This window comes from Micropterus salmoides, unplaced genomic scaffold, assembly GCF_014851395.1.
Source record: "Micropterus salmoides isolate LMB-PRFRI ecotype aquatic unplaced genomic scaffold, ASM1485139v1 Ms_hic_scaffold_18, whole genome shotgun sequence".
Lineage (NCBI taxonomy): Eukaryota > Metazoa > Chordata > Actinopteri > Centrarchiformes > Centrarchidae > Micropterus > Micropterus salmoides.
Genome location: NW_024040928.1, coordinates 27,410,656 through 27,425,592, shown reverse-complemented (window position 1 = coordinate 27,425,592; position 14,937 = coordinate 27,410,656). Strand labels below are relative to the sequence as shown.

At 39.4% G+C, this 14,937-nt stretch overlaps 1 long non-coding RNA gene across 1 annotated transcript in view; it reads right to left on the bottom strand.

The window, feature by feature from the left end:
• LOC119908502 overlaps positions 1 to 14,342 on the bottom strand; it is a 50,758-nt gene extending 36,416 nt beyond the window's left edge. Inside the window, exon 1 of the long non-coding RNA XR_005445299.1 lies at positions 14,079 to 14,342. This is a non-coding gene — a long non-coding RNA (uncharacterized LOC119908502). The remainder of the gene's footprint in view (positions 1 to 14,078) is intronic.
• Positions 14,343 to 14,937: the final 595 nt, after the last annotated feature.

The window sequence follows — 14,937 nt, the reverse complement described above, 5'->3', positions numbered from 1 at the left end:
CATGTCTCTTCTATAAAATGCATGTGGTTAAACTTCCTTCTGGTACGTGGAAGACAATATACATTAATATAGAAGCAATTTTAATGGTTTAAATGGTAAACAGAAATAAACTATAATCAATGGAGCAGTGCTGAGGATGAATTAGAGTTTAAGAATCTGATAGCTTGCTGATGCAGCAGCAGAAACTTCTGTATGGGGTGAACAGGCTGTGGCTGGGTGGGTACTGTCCTTTAGTATCCTTTGGGCTCTGCGCAGGCACCTCACCAAGCTCGGGAGATGGGTACCAATGATTTCTGAACAGTTTTAATCACCCGCTGCAGAGCCCTCTGGTCCTGGGCCATGCACAAGGTGAAAAAAGTTCATCTGGAGCCCTGATGAATGAAAAAATAAAAATACAAAAAAAAGATGGCAATCCGTCCCATAGTTGTTGAGATATCTCAGTCCGAAGTGGTGGAGTGGCCGACCGAACAAACATGTGATTGGTTTCCTTATAGTAACGGTGCTAACATGGCAAAAATTTTACAGGAAGTCAAACAAATCTTAAGCTGCATCACGGCCACCGACAGCTTCTCTCTGGGAAATATAGTCCAGAAAAACTGCAGCAGTTAACCTTGAGCAGCAAAAATGGAGTCAGAATAAAATACAAACAGAGAGACAAAAATAAACTACCTTATCATTCCTGTGCAATACTATCGTAATGGTTTATATTGAATATATTGAAAAGATTTTGACAACTATTACTTTATATGGTGATTTTTATAAGAGATGCTGAGAGAAAACAGGGTCAGAGGTCAACTAATAACTCGTCAGTAGCCTGTTATCCTGCTGCTGACTGTAAATGGAGTGAAGAATAACCAAGACACATGTTGACCATGACTAACAGAGAGAGCAATTTCCCTTCTGATTAATGAGCAGTGGAAAACACCCTGCTGAGTCCAAAGATCATTAGTGAATCACCCCTCCAATAAAAAAAAACGAAAAAACAAATCACACTGAGGACACTTGGTTCACAGCTCTCCCTCTCTTGACTTCACGGCCACTGGCAGCTGGTTCCTGGAAAACTTGGATATCACAAAGAGAGACCAGCACCAGTCTGATCTGACAGGGAGATTAATCTTCTCGCATCAAGTTTTGGAAACGTGATCAGAGAACTCTCCCGTGTGTTTACTGACAAATCACGAAAACATCTGAACACTTACATATCAATATCATACAAAGTAAGCTGCCTTACACGTTTGTTTGTTTGTCTGTTGTTTTAAAGCTCTAGTTAGCAATTATTTAGAACTGCACCAACGAGCTGACAGACACACAGTCCTGACATATGATCGGCACGTGAAGTTATTATGATCAACATGTTGCTTGCTTTCACGTCCCACAGACAAATTATCGTTATTTGTGTTCACCTGTCGAATTTAAGTTTAATATTCACTCCACTTTTAGCTCTGGTTTGGTCTCCACCAACAACTGAGAAACACACCTACCTCTTTAGCTCCCTGGGCAGAATTTAATTGAGAACTGACAATGGATCTGCTGCAAATGCTCGACACTGCCTAGGTGAATTCAAATGTGTGACTACATAAATAAAACATTAACTGTCTCTTGCATGATGTTTTAATTAAAAATTCAGTCAGTAGGCTACCGTGTGTCTTCTACATAGCAGCACTACGGCTGCACAGTTTACCGGAGTCCGTTAGACCTCAGTTCAGTGCTGTGTGGCCGACGACAGTATCCATCAACCGCCTCACATTGCACAATTTACCGGGCCAGGCAAGGAAAACAGATTGTATTGTTGTTACCATTCAACAAGTTACACAAAAACTTTGTATGCTGAAGTGAAATATTATGGCTGCTCATGTTGGGTGAACATGAGAAGCCATGTGCACATTTCCAGCTGAGGACTGCGGCTGACTTTGCCTTCAACTCAACAATCAATCATGACTTCAGTTAAATGCTAAAGTTGCTGTTACTGTTACCTTGTCTGTGGTCCGCTGGCAGAACACCGGCTGCTTTCTGATCAGGCGCTGTCGTGATGTTGCCGAGGCGACAAAAGTTTCGTTTTACGGTGGACTGACGGTAGCGTGGATTAAACGAAGCATCGATGCAAAGAATTTGTGTCGAAGCATTTTATGAATCGATTTCATCGATTTAGTCGGAAAATAATAGATTTTCAGATGCACCGCGATGCGGACTTGGATGATTATGAATCGATTCACAAATGTCAATCATCGATTATCTAAAGGTTAACTGATAACGTAATGTTGACGGAACGAAAAAGAAACTAATGTTGACGGAACTCGGAAATGAAGCTCCTGACCGTCTGTGCGGTGCACACAACGGAGACGTGTGGTTGTTCCTGTTCAGCCGCAACTAAACTTTACACATGATAGATAAAAATCAATGCGTAACGAACATTGATTTTAACCCGCACACTGGTGCAGCACGTTAGCGCTCAGCTAGCGTCCTCTGCGGACGGAGAAGGTGAAAAAATGAGCGCTACGTTTCAGTCTGGCTGTAACACAGTTTAGGTCACAGTGTGTCCGTTAATAAAAGTCTGTCTGTTGTTTTCCAAACTGCTTGATAAGTTAAGGCAGCTAGCACTAAAGTTAGCTAACATCTCCTCTTTAGACTGCAGTCTGGAAGCTGAGCGGGACGCTTTTTAACGGCTAGTTCAATTTCATTTGTTGTCATTCATGCACATATCGAGTCCACAATGAACCCAATGCCGTTTCTCAAGGCCCATGGTGCTCAATACAAGATTACAACAATCAACTTACAAGACAAGAAACAAACATGTAACTAACACACTACATGAGACAAAAAAAGGAACAGATATATTAAGGTGGCGTGAACAGATATATTAAGGTGGCATGAACAGATATAGTAAGGTGGCGTGAAAGTGATTTGAAAAGTGTATAGTTCAACCCCCATCTGACTCTATACTAATAACAGCAGCATCAGAAATGAAAATAGCAGCAGCAGAGGTCAGTAATAATGCTGTAATAATGCTTTGCTATATTAGCTACATTTATATGAAGAACATTAAATATCTGCATTTCATTACTGACTACCAAGTAGTCACATAGTGAGAAAAATACTTTCTCCAATTTGTTTTAAAATGGCATTGTAGCACTCATAATTGTAATGATGCTAGACATTCTCACCCTTGAGGTGATGTATCATGATGCATCGTGGAATCGAATCTAATCGTTGACCGGATAATCGAATCGTGAGATCAGTGAAGATGCACACCCCTATTGCATATACTGTATGTGTTGGAGAAAATATGGTGAAAGTGGTTAATCCTCACTACAACGTGCCTTCGAGTGTAGTTTAATCAGTCTTCTTATTGACAATGCCAGAATTTAAGTGCCTTAACTTGTTGAATGTTAACATTTCTCTAAATTAAAATATATATTTCTCTGCATTTACACCCCTAATAGGGCTGTGCAATTAATCCGGCGATTATGAAATCAAATGATCAAGATAAAACGATTTGCTTGTGTTATAAATCGATGATAGATCTATTTCAGCACGGCTATCAAATTTTTTGCATCGACGGTTCGTTTAATCCACTTAAATATATTGCAGTGTTTCGCACGTAGGGCTGCAATATGTTGGGACTCAAAAGTGCGGAATGATCGCATTTTTCATCAATGAAGTAATTTGGTGCCATTAGCAGAGTAAGAGTGTCTGTATCCGTTACCTCACTGCACAGCGAGCCGCTAACAGCAGCTTTATGGTCTGAGCAAGCTAGCTGCTGCGTGCTAGTCAACAACATTGCCAAGCTATATCATTACCTTCAGACGTAGCTATATCATTACCTTCAGGGCATGTCAAGTAAATTTACATAAAGCAGCAACGCACACACACGCACGCCGCTGTGGAGCAGAATGGCTGTCCACAACTAACCACTGCGCTGTAGTATCGTTATAACTAAATTTCAACAGAAAGCAACGTGAAAAACAGCTGCAGGCTTCCGACACACTACGCTGCTTAGTTAGTGACATTCAAATGAGGCTTACTGTCCACAGTTTCCCTGGACTGTCCCCCTCAGGATCACGTTAGTCCAACATCGCCGAGCATGCTAGCCACATTAGCCGCGCAATATGCTAACGCCAAGTTAGCTAACTTTTAAAATAAACAGTAACAACATAAAACACGGCAACACTTAACAGCTTCCAAGTTTGAAGTCAGGTCAAGTACAGCCCATGGATCGCCATGTACGTGTTACAACCGTTACAGAGTTCGTTACGGTTGTAGAACTTTTGAAGTATTCATTTATTAATTTAACACGCCCTGAAGTGTACAGTACGAACACTGCGGTTGTTGCGGTGCTTCCCATTCTCTGCGTTAAGCTTGAACAATAGCGCGGTATTTTAATTTTGCAGTTATCGCGACAGCCCTATTCGCACAGACATTTATTACTGTCGCACATCGCGCTTACGCTGTGTGAACACGATGTGATTATGATGCCGCTGTTTGCAAAGTGGAGGAAGAGAGAGAAAATAGCGAGGGACAAAGAAGAAAGCGTCCAAAATATGAGATTATTTCAAGCTAAAACAACAACAACTTTGTAAAGTCACAGTCCGTCCACTAGCATTTAGCATTTAACTGTTGAGTTGAAGGCTAGCCAAAGTAAGCCGAAGTCCTCAGCTGAAAATGTCCACAAGTGCGTTTGTTGTTCTCCTGGTTGGGCCGTGAGTTTGGGTTGCAACATCACAATCATTCGAGTACTAAAGTCATCGTTAGCTCCAACCCTTTTAATGCGTTTCCCTTGTCAATGGTGCGTCAACCCACCTGCGATGCCGTCATCCTCCTGTGCTCTAAGATGCTGTTTAAAGTTAATAATGTTGGATTAAAATTCATAATTTCATGGGCTATTTGGAAGCTTTAGGGAAATTAATATAATAAAAAAATTAAGCATTAAATTAAAAAAGTTACATAAATGCATGATGTTTACAAAGTCAATGAGTAATCGTGTTAAATAACCGTGATGTCGATAGTGACCAAATAATTATTATAATTTTTGCCATAATTGAGCAGTCCTAACCCCTTAATGCAAGTTGTTTAACTAAATTTAAAGATAATGGAAGGAAATTAATCTGTTTCCTTTAGTTTAGAACCATTTTAACAGTAGCAAGTATGACACAGTGAGAAAAAATAAATCATGTATAGAAATCAAAAATGCTGATGCATCAAGATGCATCGATAATTGTTTCAAGAACATCGCAGCCCTCTGAAACGAATCCAGAGGAGATTCACAGCACTACTGAAGAGTCCTGGATTGCTGTGTGGGTCACTCTCAGCAGATGTTTTTGGTTTTCATCGCTCATCTTGTGCAGAACTTCTTTATTTAATTGAATTGATTTTTATTTAATTGATGTTATTCGTCCCCGGATCCCCATACTGTTGATCTGTGTTTCCAGTCTGGGATTTGAACCAACGGTGAGGACGGCGCAGCCCTGTTTTCACTTAACGCTGCTGCCTGATCACCACCTCTTTCCTTTTGTGTGTCATTACACTCTTTCAGATGAGCTATTTAGGTGATTAATGAGCTGCTTTTCTATTGTTCGCAGGCTGTTAGGGATGACTCACTCTCACTGGTGACAAACCTACAACTCCATCCAGTGAGCTGGTAGATATTACCTCAAATGATCAGGATGTGCTGGCTCGTATCAGCTGGGATTTCAGAGTTATGCTCTACGGTGTGAAGTCCACTGCGACTAACAGAATCTGAAGTTTCAATGCTGGAATACTAAGAGTTTTATTGCGTTATTCTCTTAGCCCTAGGGCCCACACTCAGGGTCTTGGGTACGTTTAGTTGCCATGCACAGTGTGAGAGAAAACAACAACAGTGTGGCTCCCCATCATCCCCACTTCCTCTCCTGAACTCGCTGCCAAAAGCAAACAGCCGACCTCCCGGGAGGAGCCGGCTGCGGACTCCCTGCAGACGGAGCTGACGGAGTCCAGAGCAGCAGTGTGACGGCGGGCGACACCTCGTCACCTCCTGATGCTCCAGCTGCATCGTGGACCTGCCACGGCCTTCTGCTTACTTTATTTTAAAAGAGCAACACTCATAAATGTGATTTTTGTGAAATTGTGGGTGCTACATGAACAACAAAACTAGTGCTGAAACAATGAATCCATTAATTGAATAGTCAATCAACAAAATTATTATAACCATCAAATATTATAATTATTTCATTGTGTGTTGTTACTCATTTTAGCTTTATATATATATATATTTTTTTTTTTTTTGCAGCTTTTCTCTGTTGTATATCATTGTAAACTAAGTATCTTTGGGTTTAGGACTGGACAAAACATCAAACAGGTCTCTACAATTTCAACTTTATGGCTTTAAGTCAACTTTTTAAAATCTGTTGATCTGTTGTTTGAGAAATTACAGTTTAATTCAGGTTTTGCGATTTAAAACACTTAAAATCAACCTATGAACACCACAATAACCACCTAGCAATGCTTTATGCCTGGTGCTCACTAGAGGATTTTCAAATCTTTCAACTTTTTAAAAACGTGGGATACCACAAACATAACGACAGAATTAACCATTTTTTTTTATACACTGAACAAAATTATAAAACACATCACTTTTGTTTTTGCCCCCATTCATCATGAGCTGAACTCTTTTATTGTGGCCAGCCTAAGGCACACCTCTGCAGTCCCCATGCTGTCTGATCAGCATCTTGATATGCCACACCTGTGAGGTGGATGGATTATCTCGTGCTCACTAACACAGATACTGACAGATTTGTGAACAATATTTGGGCGAAATAGGCCTTTTGTGTACACAGAAAAAGTCTTAGATCTTTGAGTTCAGCTCATGATGAATGGGGGCAAAAAGTGTTGCGTTTATAATTTAATTCAGTGTACTTTAATCTAAAGATCACACACACCAGATGATTCAGTCCAGACACAGGACCACACACACTTGGTCTTTATACTAAACGGTTTCAGAGTGGCAATTCAGGGGACTTGGGATCTTACAGAATCTCGCGTGAAGGCAGACTGTCGTCATCAGCTGGTTGCACTTATGTGTGCTGCGTTTTGCGCAAAAAACAAAAAACAAAAGAAGAGAATCAAACTGGATGAACTCGAATCTGAGAAGAGGGAATCAGCAGGTTTATACATTTTATAGCGAGAGTAGATACACAATATGCTGGTGACGCTTCCCGGTCAGTTTCCTCTCATTTGCTGTTGCGGGTTTCTGATCAGAGGCTCAACAATTTGAAATCAGGGAGCAAACTACAGGATCATTTGCGCTAATAATCGACAACGGGAGCGCCCCTGTGTTTTTCTGGAGGGGCAATATTAGGGTGACATTAGCAATAAACTAGTTTTGGTAGAAAACACACAGTTTATCATCAGTACTTTTTATACACTTATTTTCATTTGTTTTGGATTTATTTGGATCCATACTTTTAAAAACATTTAACTAAAGTGAGCCACAGTAACATTCACATGACAACTTAATAAAAACTGCAACTGCTGGGTAACAACAGAACTTTAGGACGTACAAAAGTGTCCAGTAAAGGTTGAGAAACTGTTTAAGAAGGAAAAGACACAATCTTCAACATAAAAAGCATCTCCAACAAGCACATAAAGACTGACAAGCACCTGTAGTACTCTGCACAGACTACTTAAATCAAGGACGTATATGAAATGTACTGTGTTTTGCAATCAGTTATTTAACACAGCATGTACAAGTATGAAAGTGTTGTTTATCAGACAAATTTTACCCGTTCAATCTCTGATTTGTATTATTTAGTCGAGCAGACAAACTATTTGCTAACAAGCGTGTTATCCACCCTGCTTCACAATCTCAAACATCTTAATATTTGTGAGTTGGACTCGAAAACCTTTGAGTTGCGTAACAGAATCTGCAACACTCATCTAAATACAAGAGACAAACAGATGTGAACACCATGTAAAAAAGACATACTGTTACAGAAGTGGATCATATCACGTTCACAACTTATAAGAATTATTATCTACACAAAATAATTTTAGCAATCATCGCTGGTCAGCCTCAAATCACAGACTGTCCAAAGAGCAGGTGCATCAGTCAGGAAGGTTGCAAAATGAATGTCAAGCGAACATCTGCCAAAACAAGTATTTCATTTTTGGCATGAAATCCATCAAATTTCAAGAAACCAAACTATTGGCAGAACATTTTATCATCAACATGAGCACCAGACTGGTGAAAGTCTTATTTATTTTTCACTGACTCAAAAATCCTTTAACGACGTCTCTCAAAATATTTTTTACTCTCAGGTATTTATGTGCTCTTCATTTCTATTTGTTTCTGTTTATCCTGCTCATGGGAGGACACGCCTGGGAATGAGTCCGTGCTCTCTGTGAGTTGTAAATAAAGAGCAAATGAAAGCATGACTCCCGCCCACAGTCTGATTGAAGAGTTGTTTCATGCATGCATCAGATCTCCTGGGGAAATCTGCCTTTTGTTGTGACAACCTTCACTGCTGTACAGTTCTCATGCCAGTGGGAGGAAAAACCAGCTGTGAGAGAAGAGCAGGATGGTAATTTGGAGCGATGCAGGAGTTGCAGTAAACGCCAGATGTTGCATTTCAGTACCCACCATACATTGATTATGATGATGGGCCATGTTCAGATGCCCCCTCGTCTTTTTAATTCCTAAATTATGTTCCTAAATCACCCACACAGTTTAGTGTCAGACAAACAAGACAGTAGGCTGCGCCTGTCACTCTGCCTGTGTCACAGTGATTTCTCTCATCTGACCTCCATGCAGCCGTTCTACTATTCGCTGCGTATGTGTTGGGAAAGTTTTTGTCATTAGACGATTTCCTTTTACAGTATGTCAGACCACAATACCTGCGTGTTTTGCAAAACAGTTTTTGCATCATGCTGTAGTAAATGTGAGACGTTGGTATTACACACATCTGCTGTGTCTTGTCAACAAGGAAGTTTTTGGGGGTTTTTTTGCAGCTTTTCTCTGTTGTATATCATTGTAAACTAAGTATCTTTGGGTTTAGGACTGGACAAAACATCAAACAGGTCTCTACAATTTCAACTTTATGGCTTTAAGTCAACTTTTTGAAATCTGTTCAACTTTGAGAAATTACAGTTTACTTCAGGTTTTGCTATTTAAAACACTTAAAATCAACCTATGAACACCACAATAACCACCTAGCAATGCTTTAATGCCTGGTGCTCACTAGAGGATTTTCAAATCTTTCAACTTTTTAAAAACGTGGGATACCACAAACATAACGACAGAATTAACCATTTTTTTTATACACTGAACAAAATTATAAAACACAACACTTTTGTTTTTGCCCCCATTCATCATGAGCTGAGTGACAAGGACGTATGACAACGTTTTGTGGGAAATGGCAATGATAAGTCAAATCTGCAAAAAGTTGCGATGATAGGTCAAAATCGCAAGTCGCGCTGAATTCATGGGGATTTGCTGAATTTGTGTTAATAGTTGCAATCGCGACATTGTGAAATCCTGGAGTGACTGGTATTAGTTTTAGAGAATAAAAAGTGCAACTGGAGTAGTATATTGACATGTACATTTGACCCAGTCTTATTATGTGTCATATTTAATGTTATATCATAGTTTTTTAATAATAATTATATTTAGGTAATGATAAGCTTGAGCGAATATTCTTTCAAATAATTGTTCTTTGTTTTCCCTTTCATTTCCTTTTTGCAGTAATAACTATCACTAATAGCATTGTTTCACATTTGTGCATCATAGTGCAAATAATTTTATACAGTACAGCATATTAGGATGGATGGATTCAAATCCCTGCACGTCCTTATAGACTTTTATTGTTTCACTGTTCCTGTACCTGCTGTGGCTTTTTGGACACACATGTTCTGACTTATTAGTTCAGTATGTTCGCGCGTTGAAATAATTTCGGCTCTGCTGTTATTTACACAGCCGATAAACATGTTCACTCTGCACCATGTGGGAGCGCTGGCGCCGTCAACAGAGAGGCAAAGCTCACATGACATGACCCGTGTTGATGTGTGAACACCTGTGTGATACCCAACACACAAACACACACGCTCACATATACAGAGACACGTAATAAAATGTTAGGTTTAGACAAATATAGACAGATGAGCAAACTGTCAGCCACACACACGTTTTTATTACAGTAAATATGTTCAATCAAATTGTTTTACTGGCTTTTTATGTTTAATTTAGTTAAGTACTACATTTCCCAATAGGCCCATAGCAACACACTGACTCACACTGTATGTTGTGTGGTAAAGTCCCTCTCTTAGCAGTGGACAACTGTGGGACCTTATTTCAGAAAGAAAAAAAAGAAATGTACTGTAGTCAACGGCGAGAGACAACGAAGATTTTGATCCCTTTTGAATTTTGCCTTGAACTACACATGATGTTTTGTCAGTTTAAAATAAAATTCTGCAAGTCAAGAAAGTTGGATTTTGCCATAAAACTTTCTCTTTATGACTGAAGCTAAATTCAAAGAACTTACATGTGTAGATCAGTGTTTCCCATACATTGATTTTTTTTTTCTATTTAAAATGGGTAAACTCACATTTAATTATAGAGCTTTGTGCAGCACAGATATTCACTCAGCCTCTCCTCTCGCTTGCTGGCTTGCTCCCTCTCTCTCACAAACACAACAGCTGCTTTCATACAAAGATCCCATAATAAACTCGAAAACATTTGCTCATTCTGCGTTCATACTAAACCAACTTTTGCGGCATAATCTTGCAACCATGTGTGCTTTTACACAGCGATCCGGCTTTCCCAAACCAGCAGCATAGAAAAAGACAGTTACGTGTATAATAACAATAAAACAACACCGGCATGCCAGCTGTGGCTTTTCACACAGACATTGTTCGGTCTCTGTTACAACCAAGCAGCATTATTGGCACAATACTCGCTGAAAATAAGCTAAAAAGCGGCTATTGACAACAGACCTGTCTGAATAGCCGCTCCTCTTCGTCCATGATATATGAATCACAACATGATCATGTGCTGAATCAATCCAGAGGTGAATGGTGAGTATCATGAACACCAATGCTAAAATCTGTCCAAAACTGATGCATTCAAGTTAACTCTGATAACTTTATGTTCTATGTTCTTAACGCAACGCTGTCAATAGGTGAGACCCACCTTCAAAAAAAGTTATTAGCAAGCAAGGAGCCTAGCTAATAAGGACAGCTATGTTAACGGTAGAATCCAGCCACGTTGTCGAGGTTAGCACACAATACACAGCTGCTAGTCAATATCGACTGCGCATGCACAAGATACTAACCATTCAACTCCGGATTGATTCAGCACATGATCATGTTTTGTTAAGTTACCTAACTGGCTAGTAGCTAGCAATGAACCTTAGCTCGCATTACAGCGTTAACGTGTTGGTGATGTATATCGTGCGAGACGAGAGCTGTAGTTCATTGTCAGGAGGGCCAATCGGGCCCAAAATTGACCCAATTATCCTCTAGTGTGCGGCCATAATAAGAAAGATGTCCCTATTCTTCATCTCGCCTACAAAGCTCTGATTGGACGATTGGTGAACCAGAGGAAATGGCTGTCAATGAGTGACCCTAGACTAGACTTTTAGACTAACCCTAAAACTTAAATCACAAATCCGCTGACCCTGAAGGACCCAGTCACACTAGCATTCAAAACAGTTAGCTAGTATTTAAGCAGTTTGCTCACCAGCAACAGTAGCTTGCCACCTAGCCCTGCTGGTAGCCACTACATCAGGAAGCAAATCCCCACCTATTTCATGAACACGCGCAAATGGATTTCGTTGTGCCACTCTGGTGAACAGACACTGAGCCTACAGTCTTTTTGTGCCAAAGCCAAAACAAGATGAACCAAATTATGACCACTGACTTTGTGTAGTTCAGTCCATTATGTGATTAACATCTTTCGGGAACGATTACTGTTAAGTAGGTGACGTGTGAACATCCTGTTGGCCTTTTAAAAAACGTTGGTCTCAGGGTGACATTTGTGAGGCTGCATGCCGTTTTATTAGCTACATGCTGAACTTGTGACTTTTATAGGCTAAAATGGGCAGCAAAAAAAAAAAAAGAAAAAATCCATAAAACAAGGACTTCAGTGGATGAGCATATCTGTTGGCCTACAACTCGTTACCAACTCCAATTCAATAAGATATTTGCTTTAAACTACAGGGAGGTCCAGTTGAGTGGGGTTTACCACAGGGCACAGGGTTAAGTGAAGTGACAATTGTAGAATTTGGGTTAAATTGACCTTGAAATGCTTTGCTGTGGTTGAATGAAATTTTTTTTGTTCGGGCTGCAATGGAGACAGAGTGAAGTGTTGCTCCACCACAGAAAAGCAGCAGGGGCAGGAGAAATTCAGTTTAAAATGAACGTTGTAAAACATTACAATAAGACTGAAGGAAAATGTTGTGCCAACATTCACTAAGGAAGCCTGCAAGGATAGACAAGCCTTTCAAACAGCATTTAGACCATCGTGGAAAACTGAACTCTCCTTTACAACCAGAATGATACAACTCAATAAACTGATCTACCAACATCAGCTGGGATTACCCTGTCTGCTAGAGTTTATTAAATTCCTTGAGTTCACAAGGATTTTGTTGCCATTTTATAGACCAAACAACTAGTCTGTAAATCAAGAAAATATTTGGCTGATTTACTAACAATGAAAATAGTCATTAGTTGCAGATCTAAAGAATACCCAGCAAGGCCTAAAGTATTTAAATTACTTATTATAAGTAATTATAGACCAGCTAAAAACCAAAAGAAGGATGAAAATGTATCACAACGATCTTCTGCACAGATTACAAACTACTGAAAATCCAACACAGTGAACAGGTGTCTCTGTTGCCAAAGAAGAAAGTTAGGAAAAAATACAAATTAGTTTGATTAAGTTAGTAATACTGATAATTAACTTAGTGTGTTTGTGTAAACATCAACAACACTACAACGGCTTCAGTGTACAGGAAAACAAGACCAATTATTTAAGCATTTTAACTTCCATAACATCAAGACACAGCGCATTAAAAACAGTTTAGCTTCCATCACATCAAGACACAGCCCATTAAAAGCATTTTAACCTCCATAACATCAAGACACAGCGCATTAAAAGCATTTTAACCTCCATAACATCAAGACACAGCGCATTAAAAGCATTTTAACCTCCATAACATCAAGACACAGCCCATTAAAATCATTTTAACCTCCATAACATCAAGACACAGCGCATTAAAAGCAGTTTAACCTCCATAACATCAAGACACAGCCCATTAAAAGCATTTTAACCTCCATAACATCAAGACACAGCCCATTAAAAGCATTTTAACCTCCATAACATCAAGACACAGCCCATTAAAAGCAGTTTAACCTCCATAACATCAAGACACAGCGCATTAAAAGCATTTTAACCTCCATAACATCAAGACACAGCCCATTAAAAGCATTTTAACCTCCATAACATCAAGACACAGCGCATTAAAAGCATTTTAACCTCCATAACATCAAGACACAGCGCATTAAAAGCATTTTAACCTCCATAACATCAAGACACAGCCCATTAAAAGCATTTTAACCTCCATAACATCAAGACACAGCCCATTAAAAGCATTTTAACCTCCATAACATCAAGACACAGCGCATTAAAAGCATTTTAACCTCCATAACATCAAGACACAGCGCATTAAAAGCATTTTAACCTCCATAACATCAAGACACAGCCCATTAAAATCATTTTAACCTCCATAACATCAAGACACAGCGCATTAAAATCATTTTAACCTCCATAACATCAAGACACAGCCCATTAAAATCATTTTAACCTCCATAACATCAAGACACAGCGCATTAAAAGCAATTTAACCTCCATAACATCAAGACACAGCCCATTAAAATCATTTTAACCTCCATAACATCAAGACACAGCGCATTAAAAGCATTTTAACTTCTGTAACATCAACAAGTAAACAGCCAGTGAAGACACAACACAACCACGGCAGCCATTTAAACATCAGTAACGTTAAAAGCCACAGAGCTAACAGAGACAGACAGATAACTTGTACTTGACTCACCTTATTTGAGACTGAAGGTGTAATTAAAGGTCCGTATCCATATATCCATGTCACATTGTCCCACAGCACTTGTTTTCTGTGACGATGGTTCTCCTGTCTCCACTGCTGCTACCTAAACAAGCTACCTAAACCACAGCATCACTTTAAAACTAGCTAACAGTTTTTTATTTGTTTGTGTAATACATTTGCTTGCCTGGTGCAGTTTGTCGCAGTGTCAAAGTGCTTAACTTCACAGTTGTTTTCCAGAGTTCACAGTGACCGCATCTAATTTTTTGAAACTATTCTCTAATCAAAGGATGTCAGTTTCACCTGGCTTCCCTTCTACAGTAGAACTGCAATACCATGTCTCACCACTATTACCTAACAAACCATCCGAGAGGGGCGCTGTTTCACCAATGTGGAGAGACAATAAAAACAGTAGAAACAATTGTCTGACAAGTTGCTGGTTTTGTTTCATTACATTTAGTCATTTAACACTTTTACCCAAAATACAACTGTTTATATGCCAGACACCTCTTCAGCAACTAGGGGTTAAATAAGAAGTAGGAATTGAACCTGGGTCTCCCACACCAAAGGTCTTATCCACAGCACTATTGCTGCTCTGCTTTTGTTGGTTTTCTTGGCACATTGGTAAATCAATCTTTTAATACTTAATGCTGACTTTGCTGGTCCCCTCTGTAAGTTTTGTAGGAGAATATTATAATTTTTTATTGTCACATTTAAATCAAAACAACATGTAGCAGTTTCAGCAGTTTCAGCACTTTTGTTTTTTGCCCTGTAAAGTCTGCAGATCTTCATCTTAAGTTGCCCCCAACAAACTCCATCAAGAAGAACCGCCTGAGAGGTGAAATCCAGGGCA